The sequence below is a fragment of the Rhinatrema bivittatum genome, chromosome 8, assembly GCF_901001135.1.
Source record: "Rhinatrema bivittatum chromosome 8, aRhiBiv1.1, whole genome shotgun sequence".
Classification (NCBI taxonomy): Eukaryota; Metazoa; Chordata; class Amphibia; order Gymnophiona; family Rhinatrematidae; genus Rhinatrema; species Rhinatrema bivittatum.
This window is the reverse complement of record NC_042622.1, coordinates 170614276-170634094: the sequence shown is the minus strand read 5'-3', so window position 1 is coordinate 170634094 and position 19819 is coordinate 170614276. Positions and strand designations below refer to the sequence as shown.

The window sequence follows — 19819 nt, the reverse complement described above, 5'->3', positions numbered from 1 at the left end:
CCACACACACTGCCTTTGGTGGAGGGAAGGATTTATTTGAAGGCAGCAGTATGATGCAGAGGTATGAGGATGGGTGCTTACGGGCAATGGGATCAGTCAAGGTTTGCCTGTACTTGGTGGGGCATGTGCCTGTGGCCTTATCCTGTTACTGCCGCTTCTTCTGGACATGAGGCCTCTCTCCTCTCCATGGCTACAGCGGTCATCTTGAGAAGGGTGATATGAGGCTATTGGCAGCAATCTTTTCAGGGCAGCTCCTTGGTTAGGGCGGTCAAGATAGGAGAGGGCCTCTGCCACAGTGGCGCCAGACATTTCTATTTATTTATTTAAAAATTTAATATACCGTTGTTGCATATTCTATCACAATGGTTTACATAAAGTGTAATTAAAAAATATAAGACACAATAAAATATAAAATAAAACAACAGTAACTTACAAATAAAAATTAAAAGTACGATAAAAAAGCAAATTAAAACAAAAGTGCAATGCCTGATAAAAATTAAAAGAAAAAGTTAAAATAAACATATAAAAAAAACAAATAAATGATGTCACCTTTATTATATTTTGCCAATCATACTATTAGAAATTGGTCATATTCTCGCATATCAGAATCAAGTGGTCGAACAAAAAGCTCAGTCATATCACTCACAGCCTTCAAATGCTTTTTTAAATAGCCATGTTTTAAGACGTTTTTTAAAAGATGTAAAATCAGCCTGCAATCTCAAGTCAGTGGCAAAGAGTTCCATACTTTCAGTCCTGCAATTCAAATAGCTCTATCCCTTACTTCACATAGATGGGCAATTGAATGGAGGGCACAGCCAAAAGACCTTTATTAGCAGATCTGAGAGTTGGTTGTGGGGTACAGGGGTTCTGACATGCAGGGGTGCTGCAAACTGAGGTGGCCCCTTCTGCTCTGATATATTGAAAAACAAGAACCCTTGTCTGTGGTGGGGCCAGCTGTCCTGGGGAAGCCTCTCTGCCCAAATATATTTAAAAAAAAGAGTAGCTTGGGGGTGAGTGGGTCATTGCTCATTGCTGGCCCCGTTATATCCCGTCGGGGTTTCTTCTTATGGCGCATGACTCAGATGGAAGCAATTTTGAGTATTGAGCTTCTTTTAAACTCTCTGTTAGCCTGCTTAATTATCTTATACCTGACTTGCCAGTGTTAATGTCCCTGCTAATTTTCATCATTTGAGTCCACTTCCCATTTTGACGGATGCCCCCCTCCCCCCGCCCCCAGGTCTTTAACTTCTTAACCTCACAATTTAGGTTTTCTGCAGCCTCTGTGAATAATGCACTGTTCTGGGAAGGACGGCGCCCAGCAGGAGACTTCTATAGCACGGCTTATTCGAAGGGGCTCTTCCTCTGCTTCATGTTTGCATTCCAAGGGGAAGTCTTTCCATACCCCGAGTGATCATAAAAGGAGTTAAATAACTTTCAGGTGAGTATTTTCTAGTTTCATTGGTCCAGACTATAGAGAAGCATCAGATGCAGATCTGCTCCCTCATGGCTTTGCTCTGGCAGTGATAATGGTGTCACACATACATCAGCGTCTTATGTGAATGGCCATAACTCTAAACCCACCTGTGGCATCCAGGTAATCAGTTTTATCAGTGGCCTGCCTATGGCAGTGGCGAGTGCATTGCTGCACCTCTAAGATACCGCAAACATGTTAGACTCTCTGTGCAGGGCAATAGCGTCAAATCCAGTGCCATCTATTTCATGCAAAACCATTTTCCAGGTTTCAATAGAACCATTTTGACTTTCACTATTACTCTCTCTCTCTGGGACGTCCACTATAAAACCCCACATATCCTATGCTGGTCCTGCTTGATCCAGCATGTTTTTTCTTTTTGTGAAACAGGGCAACTTATCAACCTTTTCTTATAATTTTCACTTTGCTGTCAACCATGCTAAGACATGCCACTCTGCCACAGAAATCCTTTCAAGATAAAACATCTACCAGTTCCCTAGAAATCTTGCCAAGTGAAAACAGAATACACATTTTTACTTGGCAAGATTTCTAGGGAACTGGTAGATGTTTTAACTTGAAAGGATAGTGGCAGATCTCTAGGTAGAACAGAACCAAGGGCTCCCCCTCCAGCAAATGTTGTTTATTTTGCATTTAGGCATCTGTTAATTAACGTGATTCACCTCGGTAGCAGCTTGTTTGTCACTTAATGGGTCCTGACACATAGCTATGTTTAAAAAACAATCACGCTCAGCCTTTGGCTAATATTTTAATTTATTTGGATTAATTTTGTCTTCAGGCACCCATTTTATGATTGCCTACAGCCGCAGAGTGATCTGGTAAGTTATTTTACCTCTCCTGTCTTGAAAAGACCGCAGTAACCCACGTGTCTTTGCATTATAATGACTTCCTGGTGGATAACGACAACAAAGTGCTATCTTGCCATGCATTTTGCAGACAGCACGCCATCCTTCTAGGTCTGGTTTGGTTCGGGTTACTCATCGTTATTAAATATTCTGTGGTGGCTTCCAACATTAGTACCTCTTCCAAACCACTTTATCTTCCACAAGCTATTGCCCTGGTTGCTTCTAGGTGGGACAGTGCTTCTTCAAATGCTTAGCCTTGCTGCAACTGTTATGGGAGTCTCTGTTTAGTGGACCCTTGGGCCGACCTGCTGGAGACTGGGAAAGGTGGACACTGTCTTTAATGAATAGCAGGCTGGGAGGCAGATGTTCAGGCAGGACGTAGATGCTCTTCACCCTGGAAGCTGGTACTCCCCCGGAAGGAGCCCGTAGGAGCCCAACCGCTGGGACTTAGGTGGCTTCACCCTTGGAAGCCGAAGCCCCCCCGGGAGGAGCCCGTAGGGGCCCGACCGCTGGGACTTAGGCGGGTTGTGGATCAGGACAGGTAACTGGAACCAGACTGGGACAGTAGCAATACTGTAACTGGGCTCGGGTTCTGGAACCAGGCAGGAACTGAAGCAAGACTCGGGTACTGGAACCAGGCAGGAACTGTAGCAGGACTCGGGTGCTGGAACCAGGCAGGAACTCGGGTACTGGAACCTGAGAACTGGAACCAGACTAGAACAGTAGACAGGAACTGTAGCAGAACTCGGGGACTGGAGCCAGGCAGGAACTGTAGCAAGACTCGGGTACTGGAACCTGAGAACTGGAACCAGACTAGAACAGTAGACAGGAACTGTAGCAGAACTCGGGTACTGGAACCAGGCAGGAACTGTAGCAAGATTTGGGTACTGGAACCAGGCAGGAACCAAGCAGGTACTGTAGAAGGCAGGCAGGAACCAAGCAGGCACTGTAGCGAGCAGGCAGGAACCAAGCAAGCACTGTAGCAAGCAAGTAGGAACCAAGCAGGTACTGTAGCAGGCAGGCAGGCAGGAACCAAGCAGGTACTGAAGCAGGGACGGAGCGACGAAGCCAAGCGAGTCACTCCGGGGCACAGCACAACAGGAAACCGGGAGGGTAACCCGTTGCAAGGCAAAGGCTGGATGACCGTGGCCGGCTTATCAAGGCCGCGGCGTCTGATGTCAGGAGTTGGGCGGAGTCACAAGTGGCGGGAAATGGCCTAAGTAAGTGCCCAAGTGGTGTGCGTGTGCGCCTAGGAGCCGGGCGTCCATGGGAGACTCTGCAGCGGCGCAGCCCCAGCGGGAACGACGCCAAACAGGCTGCAAACCAGGCCTCAGGAAGCGGGAGCAGGTCCGGGAGCCCGGAGGTAAGGTCCTGGTCACGGTGCTCGCGGCCAGAACCGCAACAGTACCTCCCCTCTTACGCCCCTTCTTAGCCGGTCAGGGTTTACTTGGGTGGTCCAGATGGAACTGCCGTAATAAGTCCTTGTCGAGCATGTTACGGGCCGGTTCCCAAAAATTATCCTCAGGTCCGCAACCCTCCCGGGCAAGCAAGTATTCCCATCGGCGTTGATGAAACCGGACGTCCAAAACCTCACGCACTTGATACATGACCTCGTCCGGTACTGAAGGATCCGATGGTTCAGGAGCCCGGGAATGGAACCTGGATAACACAAGAGGCTTCAGCAATGACACATGGAACACGTCATGGATGCACATGGAGGAGGGTAAGCGCAGACGGTATGAGACTGCTCCCTCTCGTTCGGCGACTCGAAAAGACCCACAGAATTTTGGAGCTAGTCTTTTAGACAGAATTCGTAGCTGCAGATTTCTGGTGCTAAGCCAGACACGGTCTCCTGGAAGGAAGATGGGTGCTGGCTTACGATGTCATTCTGCCCACTTCTTAGCGGATAGGGCGGCTTTACGGATCTTTTCCTGGGTAGAGATCCACAAGGAGCGAAGCTGGCGAGCGGAGAGTTGCACTGCCGGGAGTGCACTAGGTTCAGGCGAAGGTAAGGGCGGACGAAGTTGCTTCCCATAAACAATGAGGAACGGCGAACTTCCAGTAGCAGCATGCGTGTGATTATTATACGAGAACTCCACCCACAGAAGTAGCTTGGCCCAATTGTCCTGTCGTTCGTTCACAAAGGCACGAAGAAAAGTCTTCAAGGTTCGATTGGTTCGTTCCGTTTGCCCATTACTTTGATGATGGAACGCTGACGAAAGACTAAGTTGCACATTAAAGCGTTGGCATAGGGCTTTCCAATAACGAACTGTAAACTGTGGTCCTCGATCGGAGACTATATCCTGCGGGAGACCGTGAAGTCTAAAGATATGCTGAGCGAACAGGCCGGCCAGGTCAAGTGCAGAAGGTAGCTTAGGCAAGGGGACAAAGTGCGCCATCTTGGAAAATCGGTCCACGGTTACCCAAATGACTGAATTACCTCCTGAGGCAGGAAGGTCCATGACGAAATCGGTGGAGATATGTGTCCAAGGCTCCACCGGGATGGGCAATGGTTGCAACAGGCCCCTGGGATTCCCGATGAGCGGCTTTTGAACAGCACAGGTAGGGCATGAGCCCACAAAAGCTTGGACGTCCTGTCTCACCGTTGGCCACCAGTAGAAACGGTTTAACAAGTCTAAAGTCCCTTTCCAACCAACATGGCCCCCAGTGAGGGAGTCATGGGCCCAAGCGAGATCTGCTCTCCGGGAGCGACGTGGAAAGACGGTCTTCTCTTGGGAGGACACTAAGGTTGCTGCAAGACTTACTTTCTCAGGGTCCAAGATATATTGAGGTGTATCAGGAGTCTCTTCGACCTCAGAGGAGCGCGAGAGCGCGTCAGCTCAGACGTTCTTCGAGCCGGGTCGGTAGCGTAACGTAAAGTCAAACCGGTCAAAAAACAGCGACCACCGGGCTTGTCTTGGGTTCAGGCATTGGGCTTGCTTCAAGAATGCTAGGTTTTTGTGATCGGTGTAAATCGTAACCGGATGGTTGGCTCCTTCCAACCACTGTCTCCATTCCTCCAGGGCAAGTTTCACGGCTAGCAACTCTTTGTCACCAACACAGTAGTTGCTCTCTGCGGGGGAGAATTTCCTTGAGAAATATGAACAGGGCAACAATTGTCCAGAGTCAGAGTATTGACTCAGTACGGCCCCCACGGCCACATTGGAGGCATCAACCTCCATCACGAAGGGCCGGCTGGGATCTGGATGGAGAAGGCAGGTGTCTAAGAGGAAGGCTTCTTTAAGGGCCTCAAAAGCTTGACAGGCAGAAGCAGGCCAATCCACCGTGATAGCCCCCTTTTGGGTGAGGGCAGTTAACGGGGCCACAATACGAGAGTAATTGGGAATAAAGTGACAGTAGAAATTAGAAAAGCCGAGAAAGCATTGCAACGCTTTAAGACCCCTTGGCCGGGGCCAATTCTTAATAGCTGCCACTTTCTCAGGATCCATTCGAAAGCCAGTTGCAGAGACTATGTAGCCTAGGAATGGCAGAGACGTCTTCTCAAAGCTACAATTCTCCAGCTTTGCGTACAGACCATGCTCCCTAAGTATCTGGAGCACTTGACGGACATGCTGACGATGAGACGACAGATCCTGGGAGTAGATTAACACATCGTCGAGGTAGACAATTACGCAGGTGTTCAGAAGGTCCCGCAACACCTCATTCATCAGGTGCTGGAACACCGCCAGGGCATTACATAAGCCGAAAGGCATCACGAGGTGCTCGTAATGCCCACGGTTTTCCACTCATCTCCGGGACGGATTCTGACTAAATTGTATGCTCCTCGCAAGTCCAACTTTGTGAAAATCTTCGCTCCTTGAAGCCGATCAAGGAGCTCCGGGATTAACGGGAGCGGGTAACGGTCTCGCTTGGTAATAAAATTTAGGCCTCGATAGTCTAGGCACGGCCTCAGTGAGCAGTCTTTCTTGCTGACGAAAAAGAAACCTGCCCCTGCAGGCGACTTGGACGGGCGGATAAAGCCCTTGGCCAGATTCTCCGCAATGTACTCGGACATGGCCCGGGTCTCAGGTATGGATAAGGGATAAACCTTTCCTTGGGGAGGCATAGTACCAGGTAGCAAGTCTATAGCACAGTCATACAGACGATACTGCGGAAGGATCTCCGCCTTGGTCTTGGAGAATATATCCGTGCAGGAGTACCCACGGCAGAGTGCATCAAGGGAAGTGCGGGAGTCTTAGGCACTTTCATACAATTAGGCAAAAAGGACTCCATTTGACAATCTGTAGCATATCCCACTGAATCGTGGGCGAGTGTTTCTGTAACCACAGCAACCCTAGCACCACAGGGTGGACAGCCTTTTCCAACACTAGGAAGGCTATCTCCTCCGAATGGATCGCCCCGGTGCGGACCATAATGGGTGCTGTGGACATCTGGATAGGTCCTGGGAGAAGCATCCCCTGGATAGAGGAAATTCGTAACGGGACCTTCCGTCTATGCGTAGGGATTCGCAACTGGGAGACTAAGTCCTGCAGGATGAAATTACCTCCAGCTCCGGAATCCAGGACACTATTGTCTAAAAGGAGCCTCCGGGATAATCCAAGGTAACAGAGACAGTACATTGAGGAGCTGTAGCACAGCCTAGGAGGAGCTCCTCTTGACCTCCTAGGCTTTGGCGTTTTCCTCACGCTCCTGGCAGCGTGCCAAGAAGTGGCCCTTCTGGCCACAATACAAGCACAACTTCAACGATCGGCAACGTTGCCTTTCTTCAGCAGAAAGCGGAGCCCGTCCCAACTGCATAGGTTTGCAGGTGGGAGCGTCTGGATGAGAATTCTTGGGCGAGGGCACAGGTCTCGGCCCATGAGCCGGACTGTGGCAGGAGGAGCATTGCTCCTTGGCCCGTTGTTGTAGGTGGCGGTCAATGCAGGCAGCCATCTCAATCAAGGAGTTGAGGTCCTCCGGCAGATCTCGAGCAGCAATTTCATCCTTTATGCGTCCGGAGAGACCTTCCAGGAAGATGGCCCTAAGACTACCATCTTGCCAACCTACTTCTTGGGCTAAAGTCTGAAAGTCCATTGCATAATCTGCCAAGGAGCGAGCCCCCTGACGAAGTTGCAGCAGGTCAGACGTAGCTGTGGCTACTCGGGCGGGCTCATCAAAGGCCTGGCGAAAGTTCGTGATGAACTGTTGTAAGTCCGTTAGCAAAGAATCATTGTTTTCCCAAAGGGGAGAAGCCCAAATTAAGGCTTTCCCATCAAGCAGGGACAGGATATATTCCACTTTCACTGCATCTGAGGGAAACTGCCGAGGCAACAAGGAGAACCGTACAAAACATTGGTTCAAGAAGCCGCAGCAGGTCCTTAGATCACCAGCGTAACGAGAGGGTGCCAGCAGCTGGGTCACTGAGGAGTCTTGGCCCTCGTCTTGGCCCTTGAGTGCTGGTTCTGGGGCAGACGAGGCCCTGGCATCCAACCGGGCCGACAACTCCCCTACCGAATCAGTGAGGACCTCGAGGTATTGTTGTTGATACTGCAGCTGCTGGGCCAACCCTGGCAGGTCCAAGGGAACAGGCGCATCCGCCAAGTCCATGGCCTTGCAATCTGTTATGGGAGTCTCTGTTTAGTGGACCCTCGGGCTGACCTGCTGGAGACTGGGAAAGGTGGACACTGTCTCTGATGAATAGCAGGCCGGGAGGCAGATGTTCAAGCAGGACGTAGATGCTCTTCACCCTGGAGGCTGGTACTCCCCCGGGAGGAGCCCGTAGGAGCCCAACTGCTGGGACTTAGGCGGGTTGTGGATCAGGACAGGTAACTGGAACCAGACTAGGACAGTAGCAATACTGTACCTGGGCTCGGAATCTGGAACCAGGCAGGAACTGAAGCAAGACTCGGGTACTGGAACCAGGCAGGAACTGTAGCAAGACTCGGGTACTGGAACCTGAGAACTGGAACCAGACTAGAACAGTAGACAAGAACTGTAGCAGAACTCGGGTACTGGAACCAGGCAGGAACTGTAGCAAGATTCGGGTACTGGAACCAGGCAGGAACCAAGCAGGTACTGTAGCAGGCAGGCAGGAACCAAGCAAGCACTGTAGCAAGCAAGCAGGAACCAAGCAGGTACTGTAGCAGGCAGGCAGGCAAGAACCAAGCAGGTACTGAAGCATGGACGGAGCATGGAGTGGCAGTTACTATGCTTAACATAAGACTTATGGGTAACCTGCATGGAGTGGCAGTTACTACAGTAAGAAACTTACTGGGCAAACTGGGAGGCCTATTTGGTCTTTTTCTGCCGTTATTACTATGTTCCTATGTTTTATGTTTGTGTTGTTGGTGGTGGGGGGAGGAGGTGCTAATTTTACTTTTTGTGCCGGGCACCGATTAGCCTAGAGCTGGCCTGGCAGACAGCATCCCATTTACTCAAGAGTGGTAGATATGATATAACACATCTATGGAGTATTCTGTGATGGCCTTAAGCATTAATAGCTCTTTCAAGTCATTTTCTCTTCCATGATCTGTTGTCTCAGCTAATGTGTAGTTATTTTCCAGGCAGGACAGTTCCTCATCAAGAACACAGATTGTGCAGCAGTGGTGCTACTTTGTGGGACGGAGGCTGGTGAGTACAATTTAAGTCAGAGATGGCCCGCCCATGAGCTTTTTCTTTTGGTAGTGTTTCCTATCCAGCTCACCCATGTTGGACATACTGCATGATCTTGATGTAGCATTGTGTGTTTGGCGACGGTCGCTCCCTGTGACATAGTGAGGACAAAGGCGATCGCGCCATTTTCAAACCAGTCCAGCACTGGCACCGGCACCGAGGGTATGATTGAAGGGATGGCTCCCGGACCCCCCCGCTAGACCACCAGGTACATGTAAAAGGTTTTTGTGGGGGTCAGGAGGATGGGAGAAGCAAAGGGGTAATTTGTAAAGGGTCGGGGTGGGTTTTTTTTTTTTTATCGGGCCATCGGCACCATTTTTATCAGTGGTAGCCAAAATGGCGCCGATGGCCCGAGAGCAGGAGATCGCGCCGGGACCCCGCCCCCCCCCCCCCCACTGGACCACCAGGTAATTTAACATTTTGGGGGGGTTCGGGAGGGTGGGGGAGGGTAAAGGATTGGTTTTAAAGGGTCGGGTGGGTTTAGAGGTTGTTTTGGTGTGCCGGTTTTCCCGCCCTCCCCCCAAATAATTCCCGTACTCGATTTAACGATTTTTCACGATAAATCAAGGGAATTCCTATTGTATCGAGTCCCTTACTGATTAATGATGATTTTAAACTTATCGGACGATAATTTAAATCATTGAAAAACGATTCACATCCCTAATAATTATATACAAGGGCCTAGCAGAAGTTGTCATCTTTTCCTGAAAGGATGTCTCCTTGCTCCTAGATGGGTGAATCAACCATGAGAGTTCTTGCACCGGCCCTGAGAGTCACACACAGAGTTACACCATTTTAGTTAGTTTAAAAAAAAACAAAGTTAAAAAAACCAAAACAGCAGTTGGCAGGAAACGGACGCTCAATTGACAAGCATCTGTTTCGTGAACCCCTGGCTGTGTGTCGTTTAGGAAAACCAACGCCGATAAATTCGGTGTTGGTTTTCCTAACAGGGGACGGCCGATGCTCTCAAGCTCCCGTTATCAAGGAGATGCTAGGAGCACGCAAGCAACCCTAGAGCCTCCTGGATAACGCGACCCCTAATTTAAATATGCAGGGCGCCCTCAGGAGGGGTGCCTGGGGCCGTGTTAGGAAAGCGGGCACTGACAGTTCAGCGCCCGCTTTTTGCGCATAAATATTGCATCGGCCACTAAGAAGGAGAGGGGAAAGTGTGAGTGAATGAGCAGGAGGAGAAAGGAGTGGAGTTGGGAGAGGAAGGGAAGAGGTATGAGTGAGGAGGGGTGGGGGAGGCAGGAGGTGTGAGTGAAGAGAGGGAAGAGAAGACTAAGGGAGGGGATGTGAGGGAGGAGAATGGAAGGGAAGATGTGAGTGAGGAGAGGAAGGAAGGAGGTGTAGGGCAATTGGAGGGGAAGGAGGTGTGAGATAAGGGAGAGGGAGGGGAAAGAAGAGGGAGGAGGAGTAGGGGAAGGGAGAAAGAGTAGGGGAGTCAGAGAGAAAGGGAAGAAATGTGGGGGAGGAAAGGGAGCAAAGGAGAGGAAGCGAGAGGTGTGAAGCAAGCAAGAAGAGAAAATGCAAAGGGGAAGAGAGGAAGAAGGGGAGGGAAGGGAAGGGAAGGACAAGGAAGGGGAAGACTGCAGCTTTTATGTTAGATGGGGGAGAAAAGTGTATGTGGGAGCATGAGACAGTGTAAGTGTATATGTATGTGTGTCAGAGAATGAAAGTGTGTTAGCGCTCCTCCTCCCACTAATTCATATCAATCTCAGGATTACTGGAAAGCAAAAGTTCCAAGGTATAAGAACATAAGAACATGCCATACTGGGTCAGACCAAGGGTCCCTCAAGCCCAGCATCCTGTTTCCAACAGTGGCCAATCCAGGCCATAAGAACCTGGCAAGTACCCAAAAACTAAGTCTATTCCATGTTACCGTTGCTAGTAATAGCAGTGGCTATTATCTAAGTGAACTTAACAGCAGGTAATGGACTTTTCCTCCAAGAACTTATCCAATCCTTTTTTAAACACAGCTATACTAACTGCACTAACCACATCCTTTGGCAACAAATTCCAGAGTTTAATTGTGCGTTGAGTGAAAAAGAACTTTCTCCAATTAGTTTAAAATGTGCCACATGCTAACTTCATGGAGTGCCCCCTAGTCTTTCTATTATCCAAAAATTTATTTAGTATAGAAAAGTTCAAATGGCAACTCCACTGTCAGGTTTATTGTATAATTCCAATCACAGGTAGGGGTCCCCCAACACGAACCCCGTGTTTTGCCCACTGGCTGCATCGGGAGGGACAGCACCATATAATCAATAATCTGAAAATGTGAAATTTAGACATTTAACATGGATCCCAAAGAACAAAGGGTACATTCCGGCATAAACTTAAACGTACAACATACCTTAAAGAGATTCGACATCAGGTTAACAGGGAGTGCAACTACAGTACAACTAAACCGGCATTTTAAACGCCAAGCCGCATTTTGGCGCGAATGTTAACAGCCAATCAGAGTCAGAGAATGGGAAGCCAATCAGATCAGGGCAGGTAAGTAGAAGACCTTTCAGGTGAAGAAACTCCACTCCAACTCGCAATTGAGTCCACTAGGGGTCACTGTATCGAGGAGGTAGATCCAGGATACGTTTATCAATGGATGGCTACAAATCGAGTCCCAAGGAAGGTGACTTTTGCACAGTCTTCCTCGGACGACTCTTCAGACGAGGAAGCAAGCTTTGGCACATCCCAAAGGGACCGCACTACTGCTCCTTCATCAAATGTAGCGTTACCTTGTTCATCGGATTATACCTCAGCACCCTCTTTTTTAGAGGGGACTCATTCTCACCAAACTTCTCGCAATCCGCGGGGTCGCGGCCGAGCCGCTCCCACACAACAATTTCAACAAAGGATAACATGTGCCACTCGTCGGCAGCAAGACCCGTGGCAACAGTGACATATACTAGTGATACAGTGTTTAATTTATCTTCCCGTCCTTTATTGTATTCAGAGAAGAATCTACTGGCAAAAGGTCTCTCCTTTGTACCGACTGTAAAATATGATGACTTTAATGTTCAGATCCATCTTTATCGTTTTTTTCGAACACGTAAGTTGAGGTCTTATTTTTCTGAGACTCCCCAAGTTCCTGATGAGTCTAGTATATCCAAAATCGAGATGGGTTCCCCATGTGGCTCCTGACCCTCTCTTGACAGCCTTTGAAAAACTAGTACATACCGACGTGCAAGATCTTAATCACTCTAAGGATTATGTATTGTTTAATTTGTCCAAAGATGAATGGCAAGCCATCAGATCGCTGGCAGAAGACCCCCAAATTGTTATAAAACCAGCTGATAAGGGTGGAAGAATTGTGATATTGAATAAAATTGATTATGAATCTGAAATTATACGTCAATTAAGCGATAGGGTATTCTATCTCCCTTTACCAACTGATCCCACATTACTAATTCAGGGTCAAATAAAATCTCTGGTACAGGACGCATTAGATCATAAGTTTATTACTACCCGGGAGGCTCAATTTTTATCTTGTGAATTTCCTATTACACCAGCATTCTATATTCTCCCAAAGGTGCATAAATCCCTCGTAAATCCACCAGGGCGTCCCATTGTATTGGGAATTGGCTCTCTTTTAGAGCCATTATCTAAATTTGTTGACTGTTTTTTAAGACCTTTTGTCCCAAAAATTAAATCTTTTGTCAGGGATTCCTCACATCTCATTACTCTTTTGGAACATCTTCCAGTCCCAAGTGGCAATGTTTTTTTAGTGACTTTAGACATAATTTCACTATACTCGAATATCCCTCAGGAGGAGGCTTTAAATGTGATTCAAAATACGCTGAATTTAAGATCTGGCCGCATTAGGACTCCTACGAATGTTTTGCTAGAACTGGCACGGTTAGCTTTAACTAAAAATTACTTTATTTTTGACTCACAATTTTATCAGCAAATAAAGGGCACGGCGATGGGGGCAACGAAGGCCCCTAGTCTAGCCTGTCTATACATTGCTATGTTTGAGGAGAAATTTATATACCCATCTACATGGTCACAATTTTTACCAATTTGGCTAAGATATATCGATGATATATTTTTCATTTGGTTAGGGATGGATGTACAATTTTTTGTTTTCTAGATTGGTTGAATAGTTGTGATAATAATCTTCAGTTCAATTTTGATATACAATCTAATTGTATTCCCTTTCTAGATATTTTGATCTCTATATCCAATAATCGTTTCAACACTACCATTTTTCGAAAAAATACAGATAAAAACACTCTGTTACAATACAAGAGTTGTCATCCACGTTTCCTTAAACAAAACATTCCAACAGGTCAATTTCTGAGGCTACGCCGTCTGTGCTCCACCAAGGAGGAATACATTTCACAAGCTATGAGAGGGTACCCGTACAAAATCTTGAAACGCGTATACAAGCGCGCTTTATATGTAAACAGAGATTTTTTATTTTTACCAAAAAATCCATGTGAGGAGTCCTCTATAAACTGCATTTTGCCATTTTCAGTAAAAAGTAAGACCATTTCAAGTTTAATACGGAGGCATTGGTCAGCTTTGTCTCTGGATCGTTTGTTTCATTCGACCCTCCGGTTCACATATCGGAGAGGCAAGAATTTGAGAGACATGTTAGTCCATACAGTATCAAATCCTATCACTATTGCCGAAGTAAGTGGCCATAAGCCATGTGGCCACTGCTCGGTATGTGCCTTGACAATGATCATGTTGGAGTTTATTCATCCTAACACCTCTAGAATTTTTACACTCCAAGGCTCTTCTGACTGTAGTACTACAGGGGTTGTGTATGTGGTTCTTTGTCCGTGTGGAAAATTATATGTGGGCAAGACAAAACGTATGGTCAAAACCCGCATTATAGAGCATCGATCAAATATAAAAAATCGTAGGGACAAGGAACCATTAGTTGAACACTGGATACAACAATCACATCAATTGACTGACCTAAAATTCTTTGTATTGGACGTAGTCCATCCCCCGATGCGGGGCGGTAACTACTCTGACTTATTAATTCAAAGGGAACAAAAATGGATCTACCTCCTCGATACAGTGACCACTAGTGGACTCAATTGCGAGTTGGAGTGGAGTTTCTTCACCTGAAAGGTCTTCTACTTACCTGCCCTGATCTGATTGGCTTCCCATTCTCGGACTCTGATTGGCTGTTAACATTTGCGCCAAAATGCGGCTTGGCGTTTAAAATGCTGGTTTAGTTGTACTGTAGTTGCACTCCCTGTTAACCTGATGTCGAATCTCTTTAAGGTATGTTGTACGTTTAAGTTTATGCCGGAATGTACCCTTTGTTCTTTGGGATCCATGTTAAATGTCTAAATTTCACATTTTCAGATTATTGATTATACGGTGCTGTCCCTCCCGACGCAGCCAGTGGGCGAAACACGGGGTCCATGTTGGGGGACCCCTACCTGTGATTGGAATTATACAATAAACCTGACAGTGGAGTTGCCATTTGAACTTTTCCATACTAAATACATTTTTGGATCCATGAAGTTTATCTGCGTTTGTAGTTGTTTGTGGTAATTGAAGTCTCCCATTATTACTGCAATACCAATTTGGTTAGCTTCCCTAATTTCTCTTAGCATTTCACTGTCCATCTCACCATCTTGACCAGGTGGATGGTAGTATACTCCTAACACTATAGTCTTCCCCGACACACAAGGGATTTTTTCTCATAAAGATTCAATTTTGTATTTAGTCTCATGCAGGATTAATGAAGGAGTAATGAATTTCTTTAATCCTTACTAGTTTTAATTGTTGGATGTTATTTGATTTGTCTTCTCCTTTTTAAATATTTTATTGAGTTTTTGGAAGTTTTTAATGAGATTAATTATTGAATGTTCTATTTGTCAGCTGTTTTGAAATATTCTTTTTTTAATGTGTTTTTACTATTATTATTAATGTTTTATATTTTTAGATTGTATTGTCTGTTGTATGAGGATTGGTGATTTTTCTGTTTTTCCATTATTGCACTGCATATAAAGTCTGGCTTGTCATGGTTTCCAGTTCAGTTTTTGTCTGCAAATTTCTATTTGTGCTTTTGCTTTATGGTCTCTTTATACTGTATTTGGTGAGGTTCTCTGTGTTCTGCATGTGTGACTAAGATGAGGTATTCTCTGTAGTTTCTGTATAGCAGCCTATAGCAGCCTGGCTTATTCTGTTTTCATAATAAGAATTCTATTGGTGTTTTAGGGCCTTCTATAATATTTGCAGTATTCCTTTTTCTTAGGTAGGATTGTTACTGTGAGTGCTGGCAGTTAGAGCTGTTTTGGTATGGGAGGTTTACCATATTATAATTTGTAATTCAGTTTACTCATGATTTTCTGAGAGTCAAGCTTGCTCTTAATGCACTTCATAATAAGCCTAGTACCACATGGGTTCCAAGTGTCTTTTTTTATTTGCTTTTTTGTAGAGTTTTCTGGTTGGCACCACAACAGTACATGTAAATATAACACCTCAGAAAACTGTACTTTGTCCTTTTTCATGTAAAATTTATTTTTATAAATGCATAATTTTTAATCGTGTATGGGGAGAGCCAGGGAAGGGGGTTGGGCATAAGGCTGTAAGGTTTGCTGAGGCACCTAACACCCTTGCACCGGCCCTGAGAGTCACACACAGAGCTACATCATTCACCCACTTCCCCAGGGGGCAAATGCTGGGGAAGGTTAGGGGACAGGTGATAGGCTTACTGCTAGCTTCCTAGAAATATCATTAGCACTCTAGGAATCCTGACCCTGCATTCCCCCTTCCCTAGCATTTCAAATAGCAAAATGAGTTAAATGCCAAGGGGGATCCCCTCCTTTTTTGCTTTCTTGCTGATTTGATCTACACTGAGTTTGTTTGTGTGTGTGTGTGTGGGCGGGGGGGGGGGGTGGGGGGGCTATTTCTTTCTTTGCCTCAGGCAGCAGATTGTCTTGAGCCATCCCTGGCCTGGGGTATGATGGGCTGGGGTTTTATACCTTTTGGTATAGGACATGCATGGTCTAGACTTCTTTGTATAAGCCTTCTTGATATATTGCCAACTACTGATAAGAGAAACTGACTGCGTATGTCTCAGAACCTCTCATAAATAGTAAAATTCTTGTTTTATGCATATTCCCTTTTTCTCGTGTTTTACCATGTGACAACAATCTAAAATATTCTTTAAACTTCCATAATCCATAATCAACATAATATCTAGAAATGAAGCAATCATATAATAATTCAGACAGGAACACCACTATTAAATCACTACAAAAGATCTTGTGAATACTGTATGCAATTCTTATATATAAAATGTTCTACTGAAACTCAGCTGGGTTTACTGACTGAGGAGTGTGTCTGTACAGAAAACCAACATGGAGAACAGTAAATGACCCAGAATCCCCTGTTCTCTTAGCCTATGTGACCTCAATGTGATTTGCTGAGAATGACTTGCAGAATTCCTAGGACATCTGGACAGGCAGTCAAGCTGGCTCCATACAGTGACGCCTAATCATAGGGTCAAACAAAGCAGAAGCCAATGGAGGGAGCTTCAGGCTATATTATCACAATAAGAGGCACTCTTTCTCAGGGGTTTCTATAAACACAGCCACAGATGTGTTAATTACTCTGACCAGCAAGATTGTAACAGAACAAAGGACTATCTAGAGAGTGATGGTAAATGGGCCCCACCTGGGAGAAGTAATCATGGTAGTTCAGGGATAATCACATCATGCGGTTGACATGACAACCTACGTAAATGATTCTTTGGGCAGTCACGCACTGCTAGAACCTTCTACAATATTGTATGTTATCTATAAAAGAAGGATCACTTTCTGTATATGATGAGATGCTGGTAGTCAGTTTGTAAGAGAAATGGCATCAGCATCTCCCAAGAATATTGATCAATAAAAAATTATGCTTTCTACAAAAATCTAAGTGTTCTTGTATCCCTGGACATAAGCGCCATAAAAAATGGCATGGCGCTTAACATGATGCAGCCAGCCAATATCAAGGTTTAACTCTTAGTATAAAGTAGCAATCATATGATTTTAATTAAGTCGCTACCATTTCATGCTCAGTAATGCTCGTGACCTTGGAGCTTTACAGACTTCTTGTTAGAAGAAGGGAGAGAAGGTGGGAGAAAAGAGCAGGGGAGCTACTACAGCCCACAAGCTTGTGTGTTTTCTTTTTCTATGCAGTACTCCCTACTAGCTATGTGCCTGCCTGGTGCACGGCAATGGAGTCTAATACTAGGATGGAAAAAGGTGGAAACTGGAGGAGACTGCAAAGCACAAAGCAAGAACTGCCTCACAGTGAGACAAAACTACATGCAACAAATCATAACTACATGACAGTATTTTCCTCTCAAAAAAGGCAAAATAAATACACACTAATACAGCATGGAACTAGAACAACTGGAACATTGTGCAGGTAAGCATGAACTAGAACAACTGGAACAGAGTGCAGGTAGGCGTGGAACTGGAACAACTGGAGCAGAGTGCAAGTAAGCATAGAATTGAAACAACTGACACAGAGGCTAGGGCCCGGACAGATTAAGACAGGACAGGCCAGAACAGGACAAGGATAACACAAAACATGGAACATAAAGCCTGAATGCAACAGTGGAGAAAGGCCTTGAGGGGCAAGGCAGAGAGAGGCCTAGAGAGGCTACAGAGTTAGACAAGGCCAGAAGACCAGAGGGCAGAAGCAGGCCTGAATAGGCTGCAAGCAAGGAAGGAGCCGGAAGGCCCTAAAGCGACAGACCAAAACTAAGAACAGAAGACGGGATAGCCATAAGGCAAGACAAGGGAAGGCTGGGGACAGAAGACTCGGAGGCCACGAGACAAGGCTTGGCAAGGCAGAGGTCAAAAGGCCCAAAAGCCACAAGGCAAAGCAAGGTAAGACTGGAGTCAGAAGGCAACTTTTGACTTCCAGTTACCCTGAGATTACCATGGATTAGCGGGGGTGGGGGAATGGCGGGAGAGCAATTGCACAGTGGGACTGCATGCTCACAAATTTGCTCTCATAAACACTCTTACATGTTCACACTTACATTCTCTGCTCATTCTCTCACATTCTCACATGTCATTTACATCTTTACTTCTGCCATTCTCCCACCAACACACACACTCACTCACTCACGACTCTCCCTCTTCCATACACACATGCCCACTCACTTTCACACCCATGTTCACTTGCACTCAGCTCTCTTCTACTCACCTACATACATTCTCAGATCTCTTCTTCCTTCACAAAAACACACTCACTCACTCTCACAGACATGCTCATTCCTTCTCGCTTCCCCCCTTTCAAAACACACTAGCAGCAGCAGCCTCTTCCTTCTCCTCCTGTGCTGCAGAAGTGGACGCTGCCTGTTTCTTACTCCTCATTTGATGCACGAGCAGGAAATCGCAATGTCAATTGGCCAAGGCAAACAGGATGGGGCAGGCAAGTGGCTGGATACAGTAAACAGGCTGTGCAGGAGCAGGTGGTGTCACGAGGAAGCGAAGTTAAGAGTTAAAACAGTCCGGAGATGGTAGAAATCACTGTCGAGTTCCTCTTTTATCAGCCGCACAAGACCAATGACGTTCCTTTCTTCTTTCCGGGTCCAAGCAGATTGGTTTTGCTGCAGCACCCAGAGATTTCTGGTATTGACCGGGAGACCCGGTAATTATTTTAGTATTCCGGAGTCTCCGGGCCAAATCCGGAGAGTTCCCAGGTATGTGAATCAAAGCAATGCAGTTATTTATTTATTTATTGAGTTTTATATACCGTTGTTAGGTTTCGCCATCACAACGGTTTACAAAGTTTCGATGTTTAACACGGTTTACAAAAATTCATATTCATATTCTTGTTAATAAAGTTATTTTAGTCGTTAATACATAGTTTGGTTGTTAAATTTTACAGGTAAATTACTTGCTTTGGATTAATTCTGTTGCGGCCCCAACCGCCTCCCCCACAATCGGAGTCGGGGCCACTTACCTCCGCTCCGGACCGCAGAGAGGAGCGCTGAGGCCCCGGCTCGGAGGGCTGCATGGCCGCAGTGTTTCCACGCTTCTTGCTTGCTGCCAGCCTCGACCCCGGACCTGCCTTGACACTACTTCTTACTGCTGGATAAGATAGGTGACTTTAATGGGTGGGAAGAAAGTTATAGAATTCTTCACTCTGCCCCTCCCTTGACTGAGTGTGCATGGATGTTAAGGGAACCCCGAAAAAGAGAAAGCGATAATTGCTTGGCAATGTCAGAAAGTGTGTTTTATGGCTCCATCATTGGTGTGTTGTACTTGCTGTGATGAGTCTATGTCTGTGTGAGGGGGGGGGGGGGCATTCAGTGGGGGTTGGGGTATATGTCTGTGGGTCTATGTCTGTGTGAGGGGGTGGGGCATTCAGTGGGGGTTGGGGTATATGTGATGGGTGAGGTGCATGTTGTATATGGTGATATGTATGTGGTGATATAGGTGTGGTGCATGTATGTGGTGATATAGGTGTTCGTGGGCACTTTTCCCCGTTGCACTCTCACATTTTCCCCCTATTCCTCTCCTCCCCACTTGTCTGAGGATGGTGTGTAAGTGTTGTGGTTGTGAGTGGTGGATGTGTAAGTGGTATTGGGAGGTGAGTAGAGAGTGTAGGTGTGTGTGTTAGGGGAATCCACCCCTATCTTCCACCCACCCTCCCTCTCCTCCCCTGTGCGAGTGTGTATAGGTGCATATGCCCTTTCTCCCTGTCCCCCACTGCACTCCCCATTTCCCCCTTCATCCCTCATGTATGTGTGTTGTGGAAAGGTGAGAGTGAGGGTATGTGTGTTAGTGGACAGACCCATTCTCCCTTGCAAACTCCAGAGACTCCTCTTTTCCCTTGTGTGGGGAGGTAAGAGGATGTGTGTGTGTTTGTTATGGGCTGGTGTGGGTGGTAT

The 19819-nt window shown here is 46.4% G+C and overlaps 1 long non-coding RNA gene across 1 annotated transcript; it reads left to right on the top strand.

Annotated features, from left to right (window-relative positions):
• Positions 1-491: 491 nt before the first annotated feature.
• On the top strand, positions 492-17967 carry LOC115096879. The gene is made up of 4 exons (XR_003858158.1): positions 492-1438; positions 2268-2307; positions 8838-8904; positions 17106-17967. It is a non-coding gene; the product is annotated as an uncharacterized LOC115096879 (long non-coding RNA).
• Positions 17968-19819: the final 1852 nt, after the last annotated feature.